The sequence below is a fragment of the Brienomyrus brachyistius genome, chromosome 9 (assembly GCF_023856365.1).
Source record: "Brienomyrus brachyistius isolate T26 chromosome 9, BBRACH_0.4, whole genome shotgun sequence".
Classification (NCBI taxonomy): Eukaryota; Metazoa; Chordata; class Actinopteri; order Osteoglossiformes; family Mormyridae; genus Brienomyrus; species Brienomyrus brachyistius.
This window is the reverse complement of record NC_064541.1, coordinates 28,957,098-28,983,751: the sequence shown is the minus strand read 5'-3', so window position 1 is coordinate 28,983,751 and position 26,654 is coordinate 28,957,098. Positions and strand designations below refer to the sequence as shown.

The 26,654-nt window shown below is 46.9% G+C and overlaps 1 protein-coding gene across 11 annotated transcripts in view; it reads left to right on the top strand.

The window, feature by feature from the left end:
- Window positions 1–26,654, top strand: part of LOC125748732 (transcription factor HIVEP3) — a 98,442-nt gene that overhangs the window by 40,790 nt on the left and 30,998 nt on the right. For 4 of the 11 annotated variants that reach the window (XM_049025243.1, XM_049025240.1, XM_049025239.1 and 1 more), the window contains exons 3-4: window positions 19,166–19,314; window positions 25,545–25,644. The exons of 1 other annotated variant lie outside the window; for it this stretch is intronic. The gene's annotated coding sequence lies outside the window, so the exon portion shown is untranslated. Of the gene's footprint in view, window positions 1–19,165; window positions 19,315–25,104; window positions 25,270–25,544; window positions 25,645–25,689; window positions 26,173–26,654 lie in introns of those variants that run through there. 6 more of the 11 variants (XM_049025246.1, XM_049025245.1, XM_049025242.1 and 3 more) reach the window with 4 other exon arrangements.

Sequence of the window (26,654 nt, the reverse complement as noted above, 5' to 3'; positions counted from 1 at the left end):
AAAGGGCAGTTCCTGTTTATCCAGTGTTTGTAACTTCGACACAGTATAGCCACCACAGCAGGAGTCGTTTCATGTGCGAATCTCCGCTCAGCTTCAGGTGCCGTAAAAAATGTTGGAGAAGTTAGTGCAGCTAGGTTTTGGCTTGGCGGTATTCTTTGGATCAGTTAGAAATGTCTCTTGATGCAGGTGGCAGATGCACGTTTTCCATCCTTATAAATTACTGAGTAGTAAGAATAATTAGTTTGATGAAAGAGATGATTGCTTGAAACAAGTGCTAAGGCTAAGACAGAAATAAATCCTCAGCACAGACCAGTCCCAGAAGACTCTGATTGGACTCTGGCTGTTGAAAGTCCCTCTCTCGATTGCGTAATTCCCGAGTGAATCCTCTACCCGCTGCCAAGATATTAGTCAGCGGGCGAGTTTTCGCAAGTCGTCGATGCAGCCTGCCGCCCCTGCTGCTTTTTTCTTTCTTTCAGTTGATGCATGTCGCAATGCAAATTGTCCAGTGGCAGTCAAAATGAAAGGCCATAAAAGCAGCTCTATGAATGGCAGGAGAAAAAAAACTAACAAACTGGGTGAGGAGAGAGAAAAGAAATCAACAGTACTCAGTACAGTGTTCCACCACGTACACAAGATGACGTGGTTGTAGAAAAAAAATGATCAGTAACATGTATTAGTTAAAATGAAACACCTCTGACATAGTGAAATAACGTCAGTATTTAATGTTTTTGGTTTTTAAATGTTAACAGACTAGTCACAGGACAGTAACTCAAGTCACTTCATATAAATGTTGCCAGTGTTGCCTTTTGGGGTTTAACTAAGCAGGAAGCTTAGTCATTTCTCGACTGGCAAAAAGCAGGCTGGCAGCATTCGGTATGTTTTGCTTTACATTGCCGCTTTCTAGGCACTCACATAGTCCAGTCTTGCAAAATACTACTCTATATACTTTCAGATGTATTCTGCCCCTTCACTTCCATTCCAAGTGATCTTTCTAGAAACCTCTGGGGAAACCTCTTTGACCTGAGAAGTATCAGAATGTCAAGTTAGAGATGACTTTGCACCGGGCTTTCTCGGCACTTTACCAAACTGCACCCAGTGCTCAGGGCTTTCACACTAATGACTTGTGTAGCTTGGTGTTTGTCTCTCTGGCTGAGTTGCTCAGTGGCTGTGATCTGGCCAGGATGGTTGAGCAGAGCCATGTGCAGGAAGGAGTGAAGGCCTCAGGGGGTTTAGTCATGTGGTCCATCTTGGGCAGAATTGTGTTCACCACCACCACCTTCAATGAAAGACCTTCAGCATTAGTCATAATGTGACTAATTTGGGATTGTCCTCTACTCAATAAAGCCACCACCCTGAGCACGTACTCAACGGTAGTGTAATGAAAGCGGGTTCGAGGAGTACAGTTAAACGTGTTTGATCCTGCGTGGAGGGACACTTACAGAGAAGTGGAATGCCTGATGGGACATCGTCACAGTTAAACAATATGATTTCAGTGCGTAAATATGCGTGTCTGGGCTAGATGAATCTCCGCCAAACGAGGCAACCACAGGGCTGGGTACGAGGGAGCGTGTGAAACGGCCGCAGCTTTGCTGAGAACATTGCGGGGACCTTTCAGCTCTCGCTAGCAAGGCTGTTGCCCTGCTCAAGGAGGCATTGTGAGGATGTTTAGTTCCTGTCCAATGAGAGTCTTCCAGCACTAAGGCGCCATGCTGAGAGTATTTCTATTGTGTTTAAATCCACCAAAGAGAGATGTGGACGAGTCTTTGGTCACAAAGCTCCATAAAAGGGATCATTCACCTTGGACTAGAGCCCATTCACACCTAGCCATGGTCTGCTTCCTCTCTGGAGTCTCCAAAAACATCAACCTGGATGGGGCTTCCTGGTGTTTAAGCTCACTGTCTTCTTCTTCAGTGTGTGTGAGACTACTTGTTCTGTACTCATGCCATCTTATCAGTGTTCAGGTGCTTCAGTGAGAAGCACTGCACTTTCATACCTCCAGGGTCATGGGTTCAATTCCCATACTCCATTCTGTTTCCTCCTAGTGCTTTGGTTTTCTCGTACATCCGATAAATTGATGTATAACCGTAGTGGGTCATAATATGTGGTAGTGTGTTGTATGTGCCCTGTGATGGACTGGAGTCCCATCCAGGGGGTCCCCTGCTTCGTGCCCTGTGATGGACTGGAATCCCATCCAGGGGGTCCCCTGCCCCGTGCCCTGTGATGGACTGGAATCCCATCCAGGGTGTCCCCTGCCTCATGCCCTGTGCTTCCAAGGATGTACTAAAGGCTCACAGTTAACTTATATGGGATTAACACTTATGGAGAATGTCTGGAAGCATACTGCATAAAGAAGTGACCTTATAAGACCTTCCCGCAGGCAGTTTATTGCCAAATTCCGCTAATTACAATGTCTTAATGGTGTGTCCAGCCCTTTCCAGACCAGAGTAATCAGTGCCTGCATAAATCTAAAATGAATTAGCACTTTAAAGATGGAAATATGAAGTCATTGGACTTGCACTAGAGTAGGGAGTACAGGGGAATAAGCACAGAACACATAATTTCTTGTAAGATGACTGTCGTCGGTCTGTTTAGTAGCTGCTACAGCCGTTGATGCAGTCATTGTTGGAACTATTGGTGCAGGGGTGGCAAGCAACGTTGGGGTGTTTCAGAGAGCATCATGTGGGGCAGCTGATGGAATGACCTGGGTAGAGGCTGAACTAGGGGGGATTGGGGAACGGATGGGTGTCCCTGGTTCTGATGATAAAGGTGCGCTTAATTTACCTGTGTGCATGAGAGAGGGAGATAGAGAGAGAAATATAGAGAGAGAGCCGTAAATGTCACAAGCTGGGTGTTTTGATGTACCGTCCCCCCCATGTGCCCTTTTTGAGGTGACGTGACCTCCGGTACTGTGACTCAGCCTCTTCGGGGGGCGCCATGGGGACTGTGGATGCGGCTGTTGCGTGTCCTTTCAGCAGGAGAAGACACCCTACATTATTTATCAGTGGGAGATGTGTTAAAGCACAGGCTGTCCATGGGCAAGTGGGAGCAAGGCCAGGTGCTCGCGGTCTCCAGGTCGTCGTTCAGCCCACATGGGCAAGGAAGCATGCCAAAGGTCACAGCAAGTCTGCCGCTACAGTCCGTATACCCGTCAGTACAGTGTATCCGGTAGTGAACACTGCTACCTTCTCAGCCCTACAGCATCACTGTGACTGTGTCTGTGCAGGATTCCCCAGGGTTCCCTGCCCTGTCAGCCCCACAGCATCACTGTGACTGTACCTGTTCAGGTTTCCTCAGGGATTCCTGCTTTTTCTTGGGAGCTGCGTCTGCGCCTTCTCACTTTGTAAAATCAGGGCAAAGGAAGGAGCACAGCTGTACCCCTGTGTCTGAAGGAAGCTGTCCATAAAGAACACTGGGAAAGTTCAAAGATGTTTAGTTATCTCTGTGCTAAACACATAAATAAAGGAAAAAGGGACCAAATGAGAGGGAACCAGTATGAGCCACTGACTTAGCCCTCCAGTGTGTATGACCGGAATAATTATGACCATCCGCGACCATGGGCAGCTGGACATAATTAGCCCAGTTTTTCAGTCGCGTGAGGCGGTGGGGAGGGGGTGAAGTCGGTCAAGGTATCTTGGCTGGCTGCCCCTGAGTGGTCCATGGGGACAGATATGACTCTCTGTGCAGTTAGCATTTGATCATGTGACTTGTGCTTTTGAGGGAGAGGGGGACCAGAAGCAAGGTGGAGAATCCCCAGTATTCCGAAGCGGAAGTAGGTGAGGATGGAGTGGAATTCCACCGGACACTGCTGTGACTGTATCAATTTCCCCCTGAGTGTGACTTTGCGAGCCCCACTGGGCATGGACGTTTTACAGCTCGCGTTACATTGACACCATCGATTGCTCTTCCGGGAACATCCCAGGCAGATGTGATCTGGCCACTGCCTCGGCTCTGGTGACAGGTGGGGCCTCGGGCATCTGCCACCCGCTGTGAGTGGCCCCTCGCCCGCGACCGTAGGAGATGCATCTTGACGTGTCTTTGTTGCTCTTCTCACACCTACAAGCGGTGAAGAATCCAAATGGCATGGCTGTCTGGCACCCCGAAGGTTTTATTAAACCAGAAGCAGCTTCATTCATCTTTAAGAGAGCTCCGTCACCTTGACAGTGCCTTGCTGTACCAATCAAAGGCTGATCCGCCTCCCTGGAACCGTTTGCAGAGACGTGGGCTGAGACACTTCCTGGTGGCCCTGCAAAGTGTTGAGGCCAGACGCCTCAGACCCTGTGCTTGGTGGCAGGTGCTAAGTGCTGCTTCCTGGGTCCAGTTGTCCCCAGAGTGGTGTTTATAAGGTACTGACGCCCCCCCCTAACCCCCCAGCCAGGTGATTTGGGGTTTTGTGTGTGTGTGTGCGTGTGTGTGTGTGTGCGTGTGTGCGTGTGTGTGTGTGTGTGTGTGTGTGTGTGTGTGTGTGTGTGTGTGTGTGTGTGTGTGTGTGTGTGTGTGTGTGTGTGTGTGCTAGCGCACGTGCACGTGTTTGCATCTGGGACTGCAGTCACCGTCACATAATCTTTTAATTTGGCTGGGAAGACGGTCAGCAGTGATATGACCCTTTCTGGGGTGAGCACCACTGCACAGCTGTGATTGGAGAGCGGTACCTCCAAGGCTGGGATCTCTGCCCTCGTATCTCGACCATCCTGAACCCAACAGACTCTAGTAAACAGGTCACTGAAGCTGTCGCACCCAGTCTCTCCAGCCATGGGGAGTTCAGCCGTTTACGGACAGGCCGCTGCGCCAGGGCCAAGGTCCCCCATGACGACTACATTGTCAAATGACGCGCCATCTGCATCACCTCTGCACTGTTTACCTTGGGTCCCTCTTGGCGCCTCTTCGTGTGTTAGACAGTCTCACAAGTGAACAATGTAGTATCCATCCATCCATACCACTTATGTGGGTGGTGCTGAGCATGGATGCCAAGGGATGAGCAGTGCGACACTGAACTTGCTCATATTCTTTTACAAGGGAAGCGGGGAGCTGATCCACTCTTGCAGATTCACTGCTGTATGTGGTCCTGGCTTCTAGCCTTTTATTTCCTATAGATTGCTTCACTGGTACTTGCTCAGTCAATGCTGTGGGGTTGACAGAGGGCCACCGGGGGCTGATGCTGTCCTCTTACCATTTCCTCTTTTGCCATGTCCATCTCGGCGGTGCTCAGGTCTTTCTGAGCTCATGGCAGGCCTGGCCCCTGGCGGCTGGGGGGTGGGGGGGGGGGCGACAGCTGGCCAGCCTTGCACCGCTTCAGACAGGCAGCTGCATGCAAGCTGGGGCAAAACTTGGGCAGAACTCGGGCAGGCACAAGGCCTGTGGACCAATTTATTTGATTCATGGCGGGCAGTCCTGCTGAACCACTGGTACCGCTCTCATTTCTATTAAATTAAGATTACACAGCTGGCTTCACTGTGTGATTTACGCCAGCCATCGCAGCTTTGGTCTGTTCAGAGGGAGAACTGGCCTTTTATTTGGTCGCCCTTTTTGATTGGACAGTTGGAAGAGGGATACACCCGCGCAGGCAGCCTGCTCCCGTGTTCAGACACCACAGGCAGTCCAAGAATAGCCTGGTTAAAGAGGCTGTCTGTCCATGAGCCCAAAATGGAAGTGGCGGGTGCTTTTGTGAGGGATGTTAGCATGAGCACGATGGTGAATGACTGGAGCATGCCAATGGTAGGTCGTGCCCGCAACGGGTCATGCCTGTGAGGGGGATTGTGCCAGTGACAGGTCATGCCCATGACGGGGGTCTTGGCCGTGATGGGTCGTGCTCCTGAGGGGGGTAGTGCCTGTGAGAGGGATCATGCCCCTGAGGGGGGTCACACCTGTGAGGAGGGGTTGTGCCCATTGAGGGGGGTCGTACCCATTGGGGGGAGACATGCTTATGATGGGGATGTGCCCCTTGGGTGGGAGTCATACTTGTGAGTAGGGGTTGTGCCCATGATGGGGTTGTGCCTATTGGGTGGAGGGGTCGTGCTTATTGGGGGGAGGGGTTGTGTCTGTTAGGGGGTGTCATGCACATGATGGGTCTTGTCCATAAGGGGGATCATGCCTGTTATGGGGTGTCGTGCCTGTGAGGGGGTTGTGTCTGTTGGGGGGGGGGGTGTGCCTGTGAAGATGCCCGTGAGAGCTGATCTGAGTGGCAGCCTTAATGAGCGAAAGCAGCGACCTTTTTAACACATCTGCATATACAAGTTTTCTTGAAATCCTTGGTTGGAAGGATACAGCAAGCTGTGCATTTTTATTTCAGACGGAATCCTAGTTGGGAGGAATTCCAGGAAAGATCTGAAAGCTAATATGGGAGGATGTGGCCCTCGAGCTGTAGGTCTTACGAGGGCCCATTTCAGGCTGTTCCTCTCCCCTCCCACCCCAGCTGCCAAACGAGGCCATGTGATGAGGCTTGCTGATCACTAACTGGGGGGCATTACTCTGCAACATGCTTTTCAGGGATGACAGCAGGAAACAGGGTTTGGGGGAGGGTGCAGAGAGCAACAGGAGGACAGCACACCCCCTGACTCTTAGTGGTGTGCAGAACTGGAAATGTGTTTCAATGGTTGGCTTACCATACACACCATCAATAAAGAGAGGCAATTTAAAGTCCCACTCAGGGATGGGAATGGCAGCCTGTGTGCCTCATCAGCTGGCCTCCTGCAGCCTGAGGGCCCCCCTGCCCCGTGCCACCCCGGTCCCCTAATCACATCCATGTTCAGTTTCTCCACACTATTAGAGCCTCTTTGGACTCTGCTGGCATGGAAACCTCTTGGGATCTCAGTGACTTTTACAAGGTATCAGAGATGGTGGCTTGAGTTTGTGACTTGGACTCAAGTCGTGCTCGAGTTGCTCTTAAATTGACTTTCGACTCAACTTGCAACTCATTATTTTTTTACCCGGACTCGACTTCATCTCGTTGATAGCGACTCGTGAATAATAAGAGTCTTTAAGGCCCTTTTGAACTTTCTGCACATGCAAAGCATTGACTGTACACCTCTTCCAAAATTGTAAAGGTGTTAAATTCATCACGATGTGCATCTGTGCACAAAGCTTAGGTAAAGGAGACTGAGAAGTGTGACGTCAAGCGATATGAACAAACAGCACAATGTTTCTGTTTTGCCCCAAGTACAAATGATCTGACAAAGTGCAGGATATTCAGAATGTTATTCCAAGTTACTATTTTACATTAGAAGGCACCGCTTAAAAGGCATTGCTTAACCTGTGTCATAAATTATAAATACATTTTGTTGTTATACAGTGACACAGATTGGCATAGATTGCCATAAATCCAATAATTTAGCAGATATAATAATATTGCTGATACACCCTTCCAAAACAGGCTGTACTTTCTTATAACTTAGAAAGTGTACACACCTCTTCATTGTACAGCATGCAAGCAAATAATTTGAGTGAACCGTAATATCACTGACTGCTCTCTCGTGGCTAAAAGAGCAGCACAACTGCACACATTATTTTAACTTTTTTAAATGGAGTTTGTGGTGTTACTTGCTTAATCATCTATTTAATTGCACACACACATGAGCTGAAAAACAAATCAATTTTATCCATTAACTGGAATTTTTGCTTTAGAATGATGTGGGAAAAAAAATCAAAATCATGATTTGCTTTAACAAGCATTTACTTTAGCAGCACGACAAACAGGGTCTTGGTTATGCTCATTCAATAGCTAATCACATCACTTTAAAGTAGCTGAGGACGGAGTCCGGCGTGGTTTGGTCTGGCTACAGAGCAGGGCACATCTGCAATTTGTACATACACGTACGGTCCAACTCAGGAATGTAAAAACCTTCAAAATTTCCTGTGAGGGATGTCTTCAACATAATGTTTTTTGTCGAGAAAGTATTACGTGTAAATTCTACATTAGATAAGTCGTTAGGTTCTTGCAAAAAATGTATTGCTTCAATAGCACTTGAAATAGCATCCATCCATTTTCCAAACCGCTTATCCTATTGGGTCGCGGGGGGTCCGGAGCCTATCCCGGAATCAATGGGCACGAGGCAGGGAACAACCCAGGATGGGGGGCCAGCCCATCGCAGGGCACACTCACACACCAGTCACTCACACATGCACACCTATGGGCAATTCAGCAACTCCAATTAGCCTCAGCATGTTTTTGGACTGTGGGGGGAAACCGGAGTACCCGGAGGAAACCCCACGACGACACGGGGAGAACATGCAAACTCCGCACACATGTGACCCAGGCGGAGACTCGAACCCGGGTCCCAGAGGTGTGAGGCGACAGTGCTAACCACTGCACCACCATGCCGCCCCACTTGAAATAGCAATTACTTTAAAAATGTATACAGTATACTCTACGTCTAAGGAGCTATGACACGTGTAGTTTTTGAACCGTTCAACTGGCGATTCCCATTTAGTCGCATCTGCTACTAATAGAAAAAAAACAAATAGCGGTTAAATTTTTGATAAATTGTCATGTCATATTGGAACCACGATGGAGACTTGAGACTTGACTCAGACCCTAATTTTGTGACTTGTGAACAGCAGTACTGGAACATTCTCTAAGCCCCTCACCCACTAAAAATAAAAACATGCTTGCAGTCCCCCATTTCCATATCATGCTAACGTTATTATAACATCATAGCGAGAAGACAGTAGGTGAGCCCAGGGCAGGGTACGTAGGGGGCATTGTGTGGCTCTGTGGGTTACGCCTGTGTGCCTGTAATCAAAAGGTCACCAGTTCAAACCCAGCCTCAGCACGTCTACAGGTCCTTGAGCAAGACCTTTAACCCCCAGCTCCCTGGGCGCTGCTTGGGGTGGCTGCTCTTCGCGGACAGCTTACTCTACGCTAAAAGAGCAAGTTGAGGGAGGCATAAAGACAATATCCCCACAGGGATCAATTTCAGAGCAGTGGTCAGTCGTGTGTGTGTGTCTGTCTGTCTGTCTGTCTGTCTGTGTGTGAGAGCGTGTGTGTCTGTGTGTGTGCATGCATGTGCAACTTGGTCGCGTGGGTCTTCCCTGGAGCATGGCTGCTTGTGACACAGGAGTCGGTCGCCTGAACCTCCTTGCCGAACCAGAGGGGGCCGCCAAGGGCCCAGTGCCACTGGGCACAGATGCTGTGGAAACACATGGGAGGTATCGGGTACCGCCCCTGCTGACTCAGAGCCGGAGTGGGCTGTATAGTTTGAGGTTTGGGGCGGGAAGCGGGACACTTTCCCACCGCCGCTGCTGCCCCCCCAGCCCCCCATAAAACACTGTGACAACAAGCAAGAAAATATGTTTTTTTTTTTTTTGCTATGAAAAACATGTACGAGAGACAAAAACAGGAAATTCTCCAAAGCTACTGTGCCTCCCCCCCCCATCCACACAGGGCTCCAGTCTACTGTAAATACCCCCCAGGCCTGCTGCTCACACCCCTGCCATGGGACGCTGCCATTGCTTATGCACAGATGTGAATTGTAATTTGGATGATTTCACATTTAAGCTCTCACCCCGAACCTCCGTACTGTATTGTATGCTCCCAAAAATGGCGAAAAAGCATTTGACATAATACTGGGGAACTCCCAGTCCCTCCGGCATGCCAAATGGGAATTTAGGCTTGCAAATGAAGAAACAAATAATATTGGAGGTGTTGGGAGCCACTTCCCCTCTAGTTACTTTAAGGATGTTTAAAAAAAACAGTATTACGCTTTTTTTTGCGTTTATTTATACCAAGACACTGAACTGTACATTAATTTCCAAAAAGCAGCCTAGATGTTGTGCCTGATAGGTGCCCCTCAAATCTGAAATAAATAAAAATATGAATAAAGAAAGATGAGGTTTAAACTAAAGAGTAGATGTGTGTATGTATGTTTGTGTGTGTTTATATATGTTTTATACATTTCTTTTTTTTTCAGGCAGTGTATTGCAGTTTTTTCATACAAAAATGGTTAGGATAACCGACCATTTAAATGAAGTGTAAATTGGCCCCAAGTTCATGATGAACTCAGCCCCACTGATCTGGATACAATCATAATTTCTTTTTATTTTTGTTTTAAATCCAAAATATTATTTTGCATTCAATTTGTGTAGGACGTATTGAAACAGTGGATTCTGGCAGAGATTGATGAGAGGAAAAGCCAGTATGTTTCTTAAACTTTTTGCAAAAACAGTACAACAGAGCTAAATTGAAGAGTTTTAGTGCAGATCATTAGTTTTGTGTCTTTGTTACCTCAAGAAGCTTGCCAGTAATACTGCAGTCTGTCGCCTACTAATACTCGCCTGTCCATGTTGAGGCATTGGATGGAGGTGACGGTGTCTCCTATCTGCCTCTGCTGGTACTGCATGAACACATGGCAACTTGGATGGTGTCACCTGTCATGCTGCTTCCATGAGATTGACGGATTATAAAGAATAATGAACAGGCTAATATTTAATGAATGAAATGAATAAACAGGCTAAAGAACTGGGCAGCAGTGGTGGACGTGCATTGCATTGTGGGAGCTGGGAGCTGGCTGAGGCTTGTGGGCCATTGAGAGGGGAGTGAGTGTCAGCCTGGCTACCTTTAAGATAGTCTTACTGCCTCTGAGTGGGAGCCAGGCGCTATCAGCATCAAAGGGGGTCCTTGTATTTTGGAGCTAGATTAAGAAAGTCAGCTTGGCTTGGCTCATATTGCCCTGCGTCAGATATGCTGGTGGGGGGTTTTTGGGGGTCGGTGGGGGGGCTCTGTTTGCCCCCGGAAACTAGCTGACATCCTGCGGGCAGCACTGGGTGTTTGTACACTCTTAGCCACGCTCGCGCCTGTTTGTGTACCATGGCCCATGTTTGTGGAGCAGATCCGGGGAGGCCGCGAGTGGCTGGGCCAGCTACGGGTGGGGTTAGTGCCAGGGTGGGGTTAGTGCCAGGGTGGGGAGCTGGCCAGGGTAAATGTGAATTGCTTGTGACCAGTTGCTAGGTTAAACATAAAGATGGGGTCGCTGTCGTATCTCAAGCGAGGGACTGAACGTCTGCAGTTATACAGACTGACAGGCCTCAGATTTTAGGCCATGTTGCTCTGGATTAAGTGCCTGATAATCGGCTTTCTATCACTAGATAATGTGCTGGAAAATGACGTAGGTAAGTCATGATTCCAGACTAACTTTTTCCACTAGTATCCCTGGTGCTCCTTACTGAAAGTTTTAGGAGCACCAGCACAAATCGACATGCAATGCAACACATCTTAACTGTATTACTGATACATGCTTTGGAAATGAAAATGCATTTTACAAAAATAACAATATGATTTATTTTAAAGGAAAGGGAAAAAGGTAAAGAAAAAAAATCAAGTTAAATGCTGCTTTTAAAAAAATAAACACCAAATAATAAATTCACCAAGGTAAACATAAGGCACATGGTCAGCCGCTATTTCGTCAGTGCATCTGACCCTGCTGCTGTTGTGCTTTATGACTGTTTCATGAGGCACTTTCCCACTGAAATTCAGGAGCCTAGTTCCTGTTTACAAGTTCCTGGGTCATCTGGACAGGGGACTTTTGTAGCTTCTGGCCACTTTTGTGTGTCGCTTTCCCAACGCATAACAGAAACTAGAACCTTATTGCTAAACAAGCATGGGAACACGACATTTCATAAGGAACTATACTGCCACCCCAAAACAATGGATGTTAAACAAGTTGTTTTGTTAGTAATTTTTTAGTTACTGGGGGGGAATCGATTGTGATCATAATGGGACACAGCCTTTTATTTTTATTTTACTTGTATGATCCACAACATGTTTATAATTCATAAACAAATCTGGCAAGCAGATCGATCTTTCATTTTCCACAGAATAAAAACATTAACATTATTCCACTAATAAGCGGTTGCACGTTTCATCGCCTGCGCCAGCAATATTTGGAGATGCACGCAAAAAGGTATTCAGTCATATGGAGGTACAAAAATAATACCATCTGCTCAATTTTTGCTCCGCTACTTATGTCTCTTTTCCTTTTCCTTCATTTCCACATAACTTCCATGTTAGCGCCAGTGCTTGTGGTCAACCTATCAGCAAGTAATCACTGTACACACCTCGACAACAGTGCCACCGAGTAACTGCAGTCAGACCGAGTTCCGATGATCTCACTCTCACACATATGCATACACATACACACCAATTCTCACTCTCTCAGGGTGTTTCATGTGATATACGTCGATATGGTCAGCCACTATATTGGGGTCATATTTGCAAGTCGCACTGGTGCACCTAGTTATAAAATTTAGTCGCGCTCCAAAAATGGTCACAGTCTGGAACCCTGTAAGTGGATGTTTGAATTGAGAGGAAACCTCAGTCTGCTGCTTATTCTCTGGATGTGTGCCTCTCAGGCTTTGGGAAGACCACAGGAGAAGTAAGGGATCTTTGTTTGTCCTGTTCCTCTTTCCCAATTCGGCATTTTCCTGTATGGGTTAAATGCAAATTTCTCTTGTGAAAAGCTTGAACAAGGAGCAAAACTAATGTTAGAGGGCAGGCATACAGACAGGCAGACACACAGGCAAGTGGGCAGATGGGCAAGCATGCAGACAGACAGGCAAGTGGGCAGATGGGCAAGCATGCAGACAGACAGGCAAGTGGGCAGATGGGCAAGCAGGCAGGCAGACAGACAGGCAGGCACACAGACAAGTGGGCAGATAGGCAAGCAGGCAGACGGGTAAATAGGCAAGAGGGCAGATGGGCAGGCAGACAGACAGGTAGGCAGGCACATAGGCAAGTGGGCAGATGGGCAGGCAGGTAGGCAAACACATATGAGCAAATGGCAGGCAGCCAGACAGGCAAGCAAGCGAGCTGACAAACAAGCAGAGAGAAACAGGCAGGCAGGTGGGCATGCAGATGGACAGGCGGGCAGACAGATGGGCAGGCAGGCAGACAGGCTGGCAGGCAGGCATGTGGAAAGACAAATAGGCAGGCAAACAGATGGGTGAGCAGGCAGGCAAACAGGCATGCAGACAGGCAAGCGGGCAGGCTTTGGTGAAGACAGTAGACCATTGTTTTCTTTGGCAGGCCTGGCCGCTAATTCGCTTTCTCCGTTTCTCCGAACGAGCTATCCTTGTTTCCTGTTTTCATGGCACTTTCTGGGTGAACGTGCTTCCATTCGAAATGTTCCGGCAGATTACGCAGCGCCGCGCTGTCCGCCTGTTTCTCGTGTTCTTTGTGCCTTTCTTCCTCTCTCTCTCTCTCTCTCTCTCTCTCTCTCTTTCTCTCTCTCTTCCCCTCTCTCTTTATCTCTTTTTTTGTCACTCGCATTTTCTTTCCCTCTCTGTTTCTCTGCCATGTCACACCGCCACCCTCCTGCCTGGCTGGGGTCCCGCTGCTGCCGCCGCCGCTGCCGACGCCGCTGCGTGAGCGTGCCTGACCGCTGCAGCCCCTGCGTCGCTAATTATATCCCCGCAGCCCACGTGCTGCTGCCACTGCTGAAATGCGTGGGTGCACAGAAAGAATGCGTCGTCTAAAAGTAGCACTTCCCCTTTCTATTTTGAGCTGTGCTTTTCTCCCCCCGCTCCACGTCATTCTCTCCTCTGCTCAGCGTACTCCCTCCTTTCCGGGCCCCCCCCCTGGTTAGAGACGGTGCCTGACAATCCAGACATGCTCACTGGGCTTTTCGCCTTTGGCTTTCCAAACGTAAGAGCTGCCTGTCCCTCCATGACCTCTGCTCAGGACTGAACCTATGACCCTGCAGATCTGGCTGCTCTGCCCGGGATTGAGCGTGCTTATTCCTGCATCACTGTTGGGGTGGGGGGTATGGGCATAGATGAAAGACAAGGCAGCGGCAGGTGCAGGGGAGGAGGTGAGAATCTGCTCAGTACGACTGGACAGTCCTGGGGGATGTGACTGATGATGCCATGGTCCTTAGATGATGTGGAGCCCTGTGTGATAGTGGCTGCCATCTCACTCGTTTTGCACCCGAAATGCATTCAGAGAACAGTGGCAGTTTTTAGGCAGAGACATCATATGTGACCCTGGAATCTGTTGTTTAGTGTCACCTGCCTGACCATGGTTGAGGGGGGGAGGGCTTAGTGGGGAAGGGGTGACCAGCTGCCTCTACTCTGCCTCCTCCTTCTGCGACCTTCATGCGACATTATATACATGCAATGGGGGACCTTTATCTTCCTACGTGTGTCTCCAGCCCCTGGTTCTTGTTACTTCCTCTTTGGTCGTGTGACAGGTGCCCTTGGAACTGATATGAGATTCTGGCAAATGTGACTGTGAGAGCAGTGTGTGTGCATGTGCATGTGACTTTGTGTCTGTCTGTCTGTTCGTGGGTCAGATGTACATTGCATTGTCCCCACAATGATCAGTTTTGTTTGTGAGGACCAGTTTTTGGTCCCCACAAGGGTAAATTCAGTTTTATAAGAATCTGTCGCTGCAATTAAAAAGCTAAAAATGCCAAAAGTATTTTGTTTGGTTACTTAAGGTTAAGGTTAGGGCTGTGTAGGGGTTAAGGCTGTCACTATTGAGATTAGGGTTTTCCCATAAAAATGAATGGGCGGTCTCCACAAAGATATGAGTAAAGGTGTGTGTGTGTGTGTGTGAGAGAGAGAGAGAGAGTGGGTGTTAGAGAGAGAGAGAGAGAGAGAGAGAGAGAGATAGTGAGAGAGAATGCATACATCTGTATGGGTGCTTTTCCACCGCACCACATACTGTACTTTTGGTACGTTGAGAAAAGTACGGTGCTTCAACATGTTGGTTTTCTACTGGTGTAAAAACTGGTGCTAGCACCAAATAAAGAATTTTGTCATACCATCCTAATCTTTTTGTTGTATCTGTTCTTGTGATCAGATCGTGATTTTTTTTTTTTAACTTTGCTTATTGTTGTTTTCTGAATTCGTAACTTTTTTCCAGATTCCGGTTGTATTGTGTTTCATAGGCCGGCTATTTGCATAACTGGTCGACAAAGAAAACATTTCAAGTCCCACCCCAAAGTGCCAAAGTACCAAAGAAGTATCCCAGCTGGTTTGGTACTTTTGGTACTAGAACTTTTGGTAGCGGTACTTGACCGGAAGTCAATGGAAAAGGCAAAGTGCCAAAAATACTGTATGAAAAGTACAGTACTGTACTTGATGTGGTGGAAAAGCACCCTGTACCTGTCAGGTCTGGAGGATCACTGAAATGGGCACTCAGGTTAAATTCATCTGAAATCTAATGCCCAAGCTGGCCTTGTGACGGCTGTGAGTGAATGACTTTGGTCAGCACCGTTACCAATGGCTACTAGTGAATGCCGTTAGTGGATTCTGTTAGCGCCAGCTGTTGGCAAATGACATGAGTGACCGCCATTAGCCAATGCCAATTCTGTTAACAACGACCGTTATGGAATTCAGTTAGCTGAGTCAGTGAGCAATGCCTGTTAGTGAATACCCGTTTGTGGATTATTTTAGCACTGCCCGTTAGGGAATGCTGTTAATGCCCCCCATTAGTGAATGCTGTTAGCAGATTCTGTTATCAACGGTCATTACCGAATGCAGTTAGAGGACTTGGTAAGCGATGCCCGTTAGTGAATACCGTTTGCGGATTCTGTTTGCACTGCCCGTTAGGGAATGCTGTTAGTACCCGCCATTTGCAAATGCCGTTAGTGTTGCCCGTTAGCACTGGCCATACCTCAGGCCACTGGGAGGAGAGCATTACTCCTGCTGCAACTCCACAGAAACACAAATCATGTGTTGCTGCCTTGTCATGGTGACCGAAGTTGTAGATGTGGGCTTCTGCACAGAAGGCAAGGCCCTATGGATGCCCAGAGTGCGGAGGTGGAGCAGAAGGGGTAACAGTCAGAGTGTTGTTCCAGTATTTTGGAGAAACTAAATTTGGTGCTCTAAGTTTCTGTAAATAGTTACTGAGCAGGGGGACTGATTTGTCTGCAGCACCAGACAGGATGTTACTCCTCATCCTTCAAAACAAGGCCGCTGTATTCTCACCTTAATAGTCTTATTTGTGTTTTTTTGGTGTGGGGTGCCATGGACCATGGCCACCAGTCACTCCTATCCATGGACAAACAAACAACCACAGGCCTCCTTGATGGTGGGGGGTGTCCATGGTCTATGGGGGTGCAGTCTTAGATCATACCTAAATTTGAACAGACATCTTTGTTTGTACCACACAACTTAAATATGGTCCTTTGGTTTGGGGTTACAGTATCTTGATCTGTATGTAAACGCCAAGGAGATTAAACTGGTGCTTTCTTTAAAATAGTTCTGAAGAAAAATAAACCAGTCTTCCTGTACTTGTTCCTGAGCAGACTGACGAAATAACTGAAACGGAGCTTCTGTGGTGGTGGAAGAACCTGCCTATCCAGATCTTGACAAGTGCATATTTTCTGGAAAGTCCCCTCCCAAATGTTCTCTTGAAATTCGGCCGCTAACGGGAGCACCGGAAATCCTTGGTGCATGAAGTGATTGACTGCCGGCACTGAGCTGTAGTGGTTTTTAGCTGCGGCTCTGTCTCACAGCTGCTCTGCCAGTTTCTCGTGTAGCGTAAGAAGTTCTTTCTTGTGTTCTTAGGTGAAGAGTGCAGTTTTTGCCACTCTCTGGCGTTCAGGAGAAGCTATGGATGGTGTTTTGCCTGCCACACCCCCAACCCCCTACAGCTATTTTTGCCCCCTGTGCCTTGTCACCCCACCCCTTGGGCCAGGGGGGTGCCTGACCTCCACACAGCACACCCACTGTTTTCTCTGGCAAAACCCGGGACAGCCTGCTGCAGAGTATCAAACAAGCAGACAAATTTCCAAGAGATGAGGAAAAAGCCAACAATGAGATTTAAATAGCAAAAATTGCTATTTTTGCAAGAGAACATCTGAATACAAATGGCCTTAATACAAAGAGCAAATATACTTGGGGTCTGGTGTCTGCAACTGACCAATGTTTGGAACTATAATTTTATGTATATCAATTTTCTTTTAGACAACATTTAAAACCAAGCTCTAGGCTCACTGCATCCCTATACTGGATAAGTGATGGATGGTTGGATGGATGGATGGATGGATGGATGGATGGATGGATGGATGGGCGGCATGCATAGACAACATATAAAGACATTTTGGGGGGAGGGCCCAATTTTAACATTAAAATCCAGACACAACAGCTGTGGAAACCTTGACACGTCCAAACAGACCCTGTGGTTTTTGGCACATTTTATTTCTTACACACATGCAGAGGTATACACAGACACATGCCACATGCAAACAATTTAGAATAACCTTTAATCTGTAAGCCCGTAGAAGTGGGAGAGTGCCGTTGATGGTATGTCTGCCATCAGTCAGCGGGTCCGTTTCACTTCAGCTGACTCCAGCAGTAACTGTGTTAATAGTGGGACTCGCATTTCCTGAAACTGCTCCATCTTGGTTTTGACAGGCAGATTTTTGATGAAAACTCTGTTAGGTCAGGCTGGATTGTTCTTATCAGAAGCACGGCAGCTATGAGATTGCCATCCAACAGCAGTTCGGCATCTAATATATTTGTAGTGGTCTATCAGTGATGGAGGATGCTGCCTGTCACGTTGGGCAACTGGACTGTAGGCTTCTATTAACACTATTGTTTCATTTTAGGGCTGGTGTCAGTAGATAGGACAAGTATTTCTGTAAATAAAAAACAGCTGTACTGTACCCCTTTGTGCAGTGATGCTCAAAGGTACTTGAAAGGTCACCGGCTGTGTTGTTAGGCCAGTGCCATGGTCCTTGCTGTCCTCTGATGTGAGGGGATCACTCTGTGATTTACACGTCAATTAGAGGAACTCCCGTGTAATGCAATTTGGCGATCGATGGAGCCGGGTAGCTTAAGTTCCTGTAATGGTCGGTTTGGCTACGTTTTCGTGTAATTATAGCTTGATGGTTTTTTGATCCGGGAAATGGCGTGTTTGTGTTTCCAAGGCCTAACTGATCCCGGGCTGTACCCTACAAGGTGTGACACAAGAAGCGATTATTTGTGACAGCATATGAACAGGCTGTCTGCATGAATACTGGACCAATAACAGAGACCACCATGTCAAATGAGCTTCATTTTAAACATATTGCAGCACCAAATAATCTAGTGAGTTGAGTCATCCGAAGTGGATGAAGTGACTGGAGAACAAACTGTATGAAAAGGTCTGATGAATTTCACATTTCACTTAGGGTTTCAGTAAAGCTCCTGGAGTTCTTTGAATTATTTACCCTTCCATTTTTGAAAACATAGAGACTGAAACAGCTTATGGATTACAGTAACACTGGGACAGTTATTATCATTTCATGGTTTTTTTCTGGGGAACTCAGTGTGGTAGTTTTGTAGGCCCACCTGGCAGATTAATTTGTGAAGATCAATAAAAATGTTTTTGTAAGCTTTAGAAATTAATTGAATAGCTGCTGGTTTTACCAGGGCTGATCTGTTTTTGTCCTTGGACATAGTGGATATGTGATACATATCATACATCTATCAAACAGATGGGTTTGGCTTTATCACTCTGGCAGACTCTGATACGGTGATATGGTGAGGAGCTCTCAGACCTTGTGGGCACTGGAAAAAAAAGATCCCCGCAATGTCAAAATAAGAGGTTTTTATCACAGAATAATACCTACATGAGTAACACATACATACACAGACACACTGCCATAGTGGATTTTTACACATTTCATTATCTTTGTTCAATATTTGTTTTCGCTCAGACTAATGACCTTTGACCCTCTGTGGAGAAGGGGTCATTCCTTTAATGGCTGCCTCTTCTGCATTGTATATGGTGATGGCCAGAGAGAATAACCTGGAGTATTCCCCAGTAACCTAAGAGTACAAAGGAAAACGAGTCCTTTGGAGGGTTGCCCTTGTCTGGGCATTTGGCAGTGGGGGGGGGGGGGGACCTCACTGGCATATCCCTCCCACAACATCTGTCTCAGTGGCTCCAGGGGTTGCTGTGGGACAGTCCCTCTAAGGTGGGGGGTGGAGATGGTAGCCCTGGAACTCAACAAGCTGTGGACACACAATGCATTTTTTTCCACTTCCGGTCATATTTACTAGTCACCTAATGCAGAGTCATGCATGATAGGGTTATGCAGCTGTTCCAGTCAAACTGTGCGTATATTCAGGAAGCAGGAGCTGGTCATTGTTTGGTACAGTTACCCTCGTGGTTGAGGAATTGTCTGATCTCGGAGTAGACGCTTCCCTGCGTCTCTGCCATTGAAAAGGTCCTCTGTTTTCGCAGAAGAACAAGAAACAAAAGAGAGACGGATGCACGAAATCCCCGGGCAAGAACGGCCGGTGTCTGGGGCCGGGGAGCGTGGCGTCCCAGCTGACTGCCGTGCTGATCCTGCACCCCGCTAGGCTGCCAGCCCCCACAAAGAGCACATTGAGGTAGGCACAAGGCAGCCATCGGAAGGTTATCACCACAACGCTCCCGTTGAGGGATGACCTCCACCTCCAAGATCGAGGAGGGGGGGTTGCGAGGAAGGGATGATAGTGAGTAAGGAGGAAGAGGAACCAATTTATTACTTTTTGAAGCAGTAAAGAGGAGACAGAGGATTATGGCTGTGCATAAATGGGGTGGGGGGGAAGCCTCAGAGCGAGACAGAATGATAGAGTGTGTGGACCCCCCCTGAAAGTACACATCCACCCAGGAGTGTAAACCCACTGCCCCCCACCCCGATCCAGTGTATAAATTCCAGCTCACCTCATTATTGCCACACACCCCCAGCCCAGCTTGTGAGTCCCCTCTATCCTGTGAGTGCTGCCATTGAACGTTATCTGATCGACCAATCAGCAAAACCGCTGCCGCCCCCCCCCACCCTCCCATGCCAGTGAGTACATGGGTGCTTTGAAAGATGATCAGTGCTCTATTCATTCATCCATACCCTTCAACATATGTATGTTTCAGCTTAGTGATAATTTAAATTTAATTAGAAAACCAAGCAGCATCATATTAATAGCTAGTAGCTGGGTGGATGAAACACATGCAGATAACTATTAGAATCTGGGTGATCTTGCCACATGTCTGTTACATGTCTTCTGAGTCTGCCTATTCAAATACAAGTTAAATACTACTTTGCGGATTCTAAGATCTAAAAACTTAAATATCACACGCTTCAGTGTCCATTCCAGGATGGTGATGACTATTCTTGAATATGGTGGTCAGTGTTTCGAATAATGGCCTTCCTAACAAATCCAGGGTGAAAACAGCTTTTGGCTTTGCTAACTTGGCTGCCATGTACATTATAGCCTACTTGTGTATACCTCTATGTACTATACCCATATATGGGCTTTGTAGCAGCAGTGGTTGATGTATATCTGGTCAATAGATGGCAGTTTGATCTCTTTGATCTTCTTTACTGGACTCACCTGTGGCTGCAGTGTACCGTGATATCTTGGGTAAGGGCACTGTCAGTGGTGCTGGAAATGGGGGTAAATCTGCCTTTGCTCACCATGCACTTCAATAGCTGTTTCACAAAGGGAAAGTCCTGGCGGCATTTGGTGAGATTGATTCAGTGTTTTCTGTCCACCTCAGCTTCTCTGACATCTGAAAGCTGGGGAACATGAAGTTCCTTACTGTTCCTTCAGGGAAGCCGTGAATGGCGATTGGTGTGTGATCTCCACAATAATCCCCTTTGTTTTATTGATGCTCAGAATGCAGTTATTATTGTGGCACCATCCACCAGGTCTGCCACATGTATGTGAATTCATCATTATATGCAAAGAGACCAGTTGCCGTGGAGTCATCATCATACTTGATGATGCAGCTGCTTATGGATTTGCCCACACAGTCAAAGCTGAAGAGGGAGTACAGCCTTGTGCCTCGGTAGAGCCAAAGGGACAAAGTTCTAATCCCGTAGTTAATTTAGCTGTTTTTATTCTTCTCTTTAGGATGTGTACATGTTGCTTTTTTTCCAGGTAGTCAGACCATGAAAGAATGAAATAACCCTGTTGTGTTGTGACTGGATGTGAAAAGCACATGTAGCAGTCAGCCTTCATTTCCCGTGAAGAGCACGACTCTGTCCTTCGAGAGTTTGCTGTGAGTCAGGCTATTCTTTGACTCCTCATTGCACTAACCAAAATAATTCTAAAATGACTTTATCACTAGTGTCGTTTAGTCAGCTTTCAATATCCAGTCCAGTCTTTCTTGCCTTTTTGCTTGAAATAATGAATCCAGGGAAAATGTTTGGTTGGCCATGTGAAGTCTCATCTATAGACTGTTCACTCAATCTATGTGTACATCCAGTCACAGCGCTTCCCCTAATTTTCATTTTCAGACACACTTTGGCACATTGACGTTTTCGGAAGCAATCAGATCTTTGGATTTAAGTGAGAAGCTTAGTAGTTCTAGTGGTATATAGTTGTCATGCTGATTTAAACTTCTGGAAGACTACACTTGGCAGAGTTTAGAAAAAACAGTGGTCAAGGCAATGGACATCATTGACTTAGACTTGTGAGCAAGGTAGCTGCTTTAAGTGCACACAGGGGCTAAATGTGTTCATGCTTGCATGTGTATGTGTCTTTGGTACAGTCCTCTTCCCTGCCGCCCTGTGGTGGTCCTGGCTTCTGGCAGGGCGGCCTTTCAGGGCTGGGCTGCGCCCTCACTAAAGTCCTCTGCCTTATGGGGGCCTGAAAATGCCGTGGACAGCCAGTCAGTCGTCTCGTAATGATGCGCTGATGGTTGTTGGGAAAATCCAAACCTGAATTTTTTTATCTCGTTTCTTTTTTAATTTATATTTATAAAATTATTGGAAAACTTCCCGTCTTGCCATAGATCTGCCCCTTGATGCAGGAAGGTGAGGAGGATGTTGGACACGGCCACACTGGGATTCTCCTCTCTACAACTTTTCCTTGGGCCGCTGGCTTAATTGAATGACTGGAGGAGTGCTGTGTTCACTCCATTCTCGCTTTTGTTTCTGTTTGCTTGGTTTTCTCCTTTCATTCTGTTTGCTCTTTTGCTCTGACCTTTCTGTTCACCTCGTTTGCGTTGTTTCCTCCATTCTCTCCGTTCTCTCCGTTGTCTCTGTTCTCTCCATTAGCACCATTTGTTCCGTTCTCTGCGTGCACCGTTAGTTCATTTGTTTGATTTGCTCACGCCGTTCACTCTGTTCTCTCTTTGAGGATCCTTTAGTAAATGGTGTGTTTGAGCTTAACTACTTAACCAGTGACTGGTAGCTGCTCTACGATTTAACGTATTTGAGGATAATCAGTGACTGGTAACTGCTGTAATGTTTAGGTGGAAATTGGAAGGAGAACATTTTAAAATGAATTTCAGAAAGCACTTCTGTACACAGCGTGTAGTTAGAGTATGGAATAGTCGTCCGGTTAGTGTATTGCAAGCTAAAACCTTGGGTTCCTTTAAATCAGAGCTAGATAAGATTTTAACAGCTCTGAGCTATTAGTTGAGTTCTCCCCAAACGAGCTTGATGGGCCAAATGTCCTCCTCTCATTTGTAAATTTCTTATGTTTTTAATGTATTGTATAATTAGTGACTGGTAGGTGTTCTACTGTTTAACGTATTTGAGCATAATCGGTCACTGATAGCTGCGCTAACTTTTAACGTATTTCAGCACTGGTAGCTACTCTACTGTTTAACGTATTTGAGCATAATCAGTCACTGATAGCTGCGCTAACTTTTAACGTATTTCAGCACTGGTAGCTACTCTACTGTTTAACATATTTGACCAAAATTACTGCCTGGTAGCTGCTCTGGCTTTTAACATATTTCAGCATAATCAGTGTCTAGTAGCTGCTCGATTGTTTAACGTATTTGAGCATAATCAGTGGCTGGTACTGTAGCTGCTTTAGCGTTCATCATAGCATTTAACGTATCTGAAAATAATTAGTCACTGGTAACTGCGCTATCATTTAGCGTAGCATTTAATGTGTCTGAGAATAATCAGTCACTTGTAGCTGCGCTAGCTTTTAACGTATTTCAGCACTGGTAGCTACTCTAATGTTTAATGTATTTGACCACAATTACTGACTGGTAGCTGCTCTGCCTTTTAACATATTTCAGCATAATCAGTGACTAGTAGCTGCTTGACTGTTTAACGTTTTTGATAATAATTGGTGGCTGGTAGCTGCTCTAGTCTTAATCATTGTATTTAACGTATCTGAAGATAATCAATTACTGGTAGCTGCTCTGTCGTTTAGCGTAGCATTTAACGTATCTGAGGATAATCAATGACTGGTAGCTGCTCTGTCGTTTAGCGTAGCATTTAATGTATCTGAGGATAATCAGTGACTGGTACTTGCTTGTTTGTGATGATCTTAATGTTTTCAGAGCACGTGGGAGTTCTTGTGATACCGTCACAGTGACCTTGCCAGGAAAGACCCTGCTTGGCGTGTCAGATGTAATTCACTGGAAGACAGAAGGCAGGCAGTCATGTGACGATCTCCCCACCTGCACGGTCTGTCAGGTGAGGGGAGTTTGACTAGGGCTGCTCCACACCCCTCTGGATACCATGCAGACAGTGGGGAGAACAGCTAGCCGGAAAGCATCCCCCACATCTACAGAGATGAGCAATATCAAAAAAGCCCAAACAGGGGCACAAAACACCTGATTTTTGGTGCTCTTCTTTACCATACAAACACATGGTTACTATGGAGTGTGTTGATAGTATATTTGTCTGTAGTATGTAATAGGATGACTAGTGCTGTTTATCCTGAAAACAGATAGTGTCAATGCACTGGGAGCATTAGCTGCAGTGATGTGGTGGCCATTTTTAGATTTGAATACAGTGTGAAATGAAATTATTGATTAAAAATGTGTATAAACACATTTCTCCTCAGTTAGTATGACCTAAAGTTTGATTATTTTTTTCAGTGGAGTAACTAAACTGTACTGTGTGAAAATTAAGGGAATGTGGTACAGACATTCATCCTGGAATGTATAATTTGACTGATACCATGTTAATCGGGATTAACAGGTGTCCTGATGTTTTTCTAAAAATCTCTTTAACACTGCAAAGTGCTGCAGTGAAAGCAAACAAGCATTTATCAAGACCTGCAGCATCAATGACACCTTACGAGATTATACGTCTGTATAGGGGCACAGATGCTGTTTGGCACTATCGCTTCTTTTCTGTAGAACCAGACAAATTGTGTGGGCTTGCCTAAACAGGAAAGGATCTCCCTCTGTTTTATAATGAACACAGAGAAGCTTGGAATGAAGCTGCATGAGCTGAAATGTCTTCAGAGGGGTTTCTTGAGGATCTGGAAGGTGAGTTAATGGTTAGACTTTGTGACTGTCTGGTGGTAGAGATTGCAGGCTCCAGCACATTCTAAAAGTGTCAGTGACTGTTCTGCTGATTCGAATCAGTGATGTTTCTGCTGACATGTGGGCAAAGTAAAGGAATGAGTCACATTTGGTGACTGTAGGCCCCTTCCTGTACCTCGTCTTATGTGGTTTCATCAGTTTGACGAAGACTTGACAGGGAATGTGCTTCCTGCACTGCCCCATAATGGAGGAAGGTGTTGTACACGTTTGAGGTGGCACCCAGAATCATCTTTGGTAACCCTGGCCTCAAGTGCTTATCTTGGAGTCCTTTGTGTGTTAGTGGTGGGTAAATTTTGATTGATTCGCTGTGATCATCTGATATATCAGATTCTGTGGTTCTGGCACCACAATGTTCAGCATCCCTGATCTTGCCATACCTTCCACTCGGGCCTCATCTACGGAAAGCATGTCTGCTATTTCCTTCACAGTCATGGCGCTAGCTTGCCCTGGCATGTTCTCCGACATGACCTCTGACCTCGTTGTGAGTGAGAAGGTGTTTTCCATGTTCTCACGCCAGTGCTATGCAAGCCTCTCCTCAGGGCTCCGAGCACTTGAAACGCAGCCAGGGAATCCCTGCTCTGGCTCGGCCCGGCAGCAGGAAGTGGGCCGTGCCCGGTGAGGAACAATGACAAAAATGCATCCACAAACACACGCACACACACGCACACGCACTCACACACAGTATCCACCCCTTATCTCAAGCTGGTCACCCGTGACTCCAGAGTAACTTCCCGTGATGTCACTGCCCAAATATGGAGCTTCTCATGTGACTAATTTTTACAAATGTCTCCTACCCCCACCTCCTCGTCTCATTGCAAAAGAGAGTCGATACACTCTCTCTCTCTCTCTCTCTCTCTCTCTCTCTCTCACAGACACACACACACACACACACACACACACACACACACACCACGAGCAGCTGAGACACCAGCATTCCGGTCCATTCTGCTGCTTTCACCTTCAGACGCAGTGTTTGCAGTTAGTTGTTCTGCTGCTTTTCAGACGTGGCTTTTGCAATCGGCCGTTCCGCTGCTCTCTTTTGGCTCTTCTTGCCGGTGCAGGTAGGCACTGAGTACTGGGGGTGGGGGGTGTTGCTCGCTGTTACCTCTCTGCCTGACCAGCTGCCCCCTACTGAAGGATACGGACTGAGTCTCTTTCACTTCCCCTTGTTTCACAATCCCTGTTCTTTCACGCTCATTCACTCTCGCTGCCTTTTTCTCTCCCTCCCTCCCTCCCTCCCTTTCTCTCTCTCCTGCCCTCCCTCTCTCCCTCCCTCCCTCTCTCTCAGTCAAACACAAACCCACATACCCGCACTCTCTCCCTCTCTTTTCCACAGATTCCCAGGCTGATTTCCGACCCCGAAGGGACTACCTGCTGCCAGGTGCGGGACGCGTACCCCCAGCCCTTTCCTTCTCTCCACCAGGATGCCCTGGCTGGTGAGTGTGTGTGTGTGTGTGTGTGTGTGGTGGGGGGGCACAGATGCTGTTTCTCTGACTCCCTTTGTGCTACGGCTGCTGCCGCCGCTCGTTGATGTACCGCCTGAGTCCTGCAGAGGGGGCCGGTGCTGTCGCTCTCACTCCTTACCACCCTCTCTCTCTCTCTCTCTCTCTCTCTCTCGCGCTCCCTTTTAATGAATGAATCGCCTGTACGCGGGTTCTCTCCTTACTCACTTGCCTGGCCACTCCGCACCGCGCCCGCCGACAGCCTTCCCCCCCAACGACACGGCAGTTGCCGCGCCTCTCAGCACCGGTGTGTGCATGTGCGAGAGAGCTAGTGCGCGGGTGTGTTTGCGTGTTTGTGTGTGTGTGTGTGTGTGTGTGTGTGTGTTTCAACGGAGTGGGAGGACCCTTTTTTAAATACACATGCACGCATCTCGCCGGCTCACTTGGCAGCGAGCTTTGGGAGACTGAGGTGCAGAGCGGGAGTGTGAGCACGGGGACACCTCCTTACGGCCGGGACCCCAGGTAGGCGGAGGGGGGGCAGTCTTAAATTTCTTTGTACATGATAAGGGAAGGGTGATTCCTGATATGTGATTGTCCAAATGTCAGGGATTTACTGAGTCTTCCTGCCTTTTTGGGCTGCGGGGAATGTGTGTAAAAAGGCATTGTGTGACCACTGTAGTATTACAGATCTGTTCAGTCTTCCTGTCTTTACAGAACACAGTTTTATATAGAGAAACACACACACACAAGCAGGATTTATAATTTAAGGTGTTTTATTTATATATATATATATATATATATATATATATATATATATATATTTTTTTTTTTTTTTTTTCTCAATTTAAATTTAAATGGTAATTTTGTGTTTTGTTTATGTTGTTTCATTGTATTTCATTATATTTGTAATATGATGAATATTGACAGCATATAATTATTTAATAATATTATGCAGTGTTTTAGAAACCCTGCATAAAATGAAGTTCCTTCATCCAAAAGACATG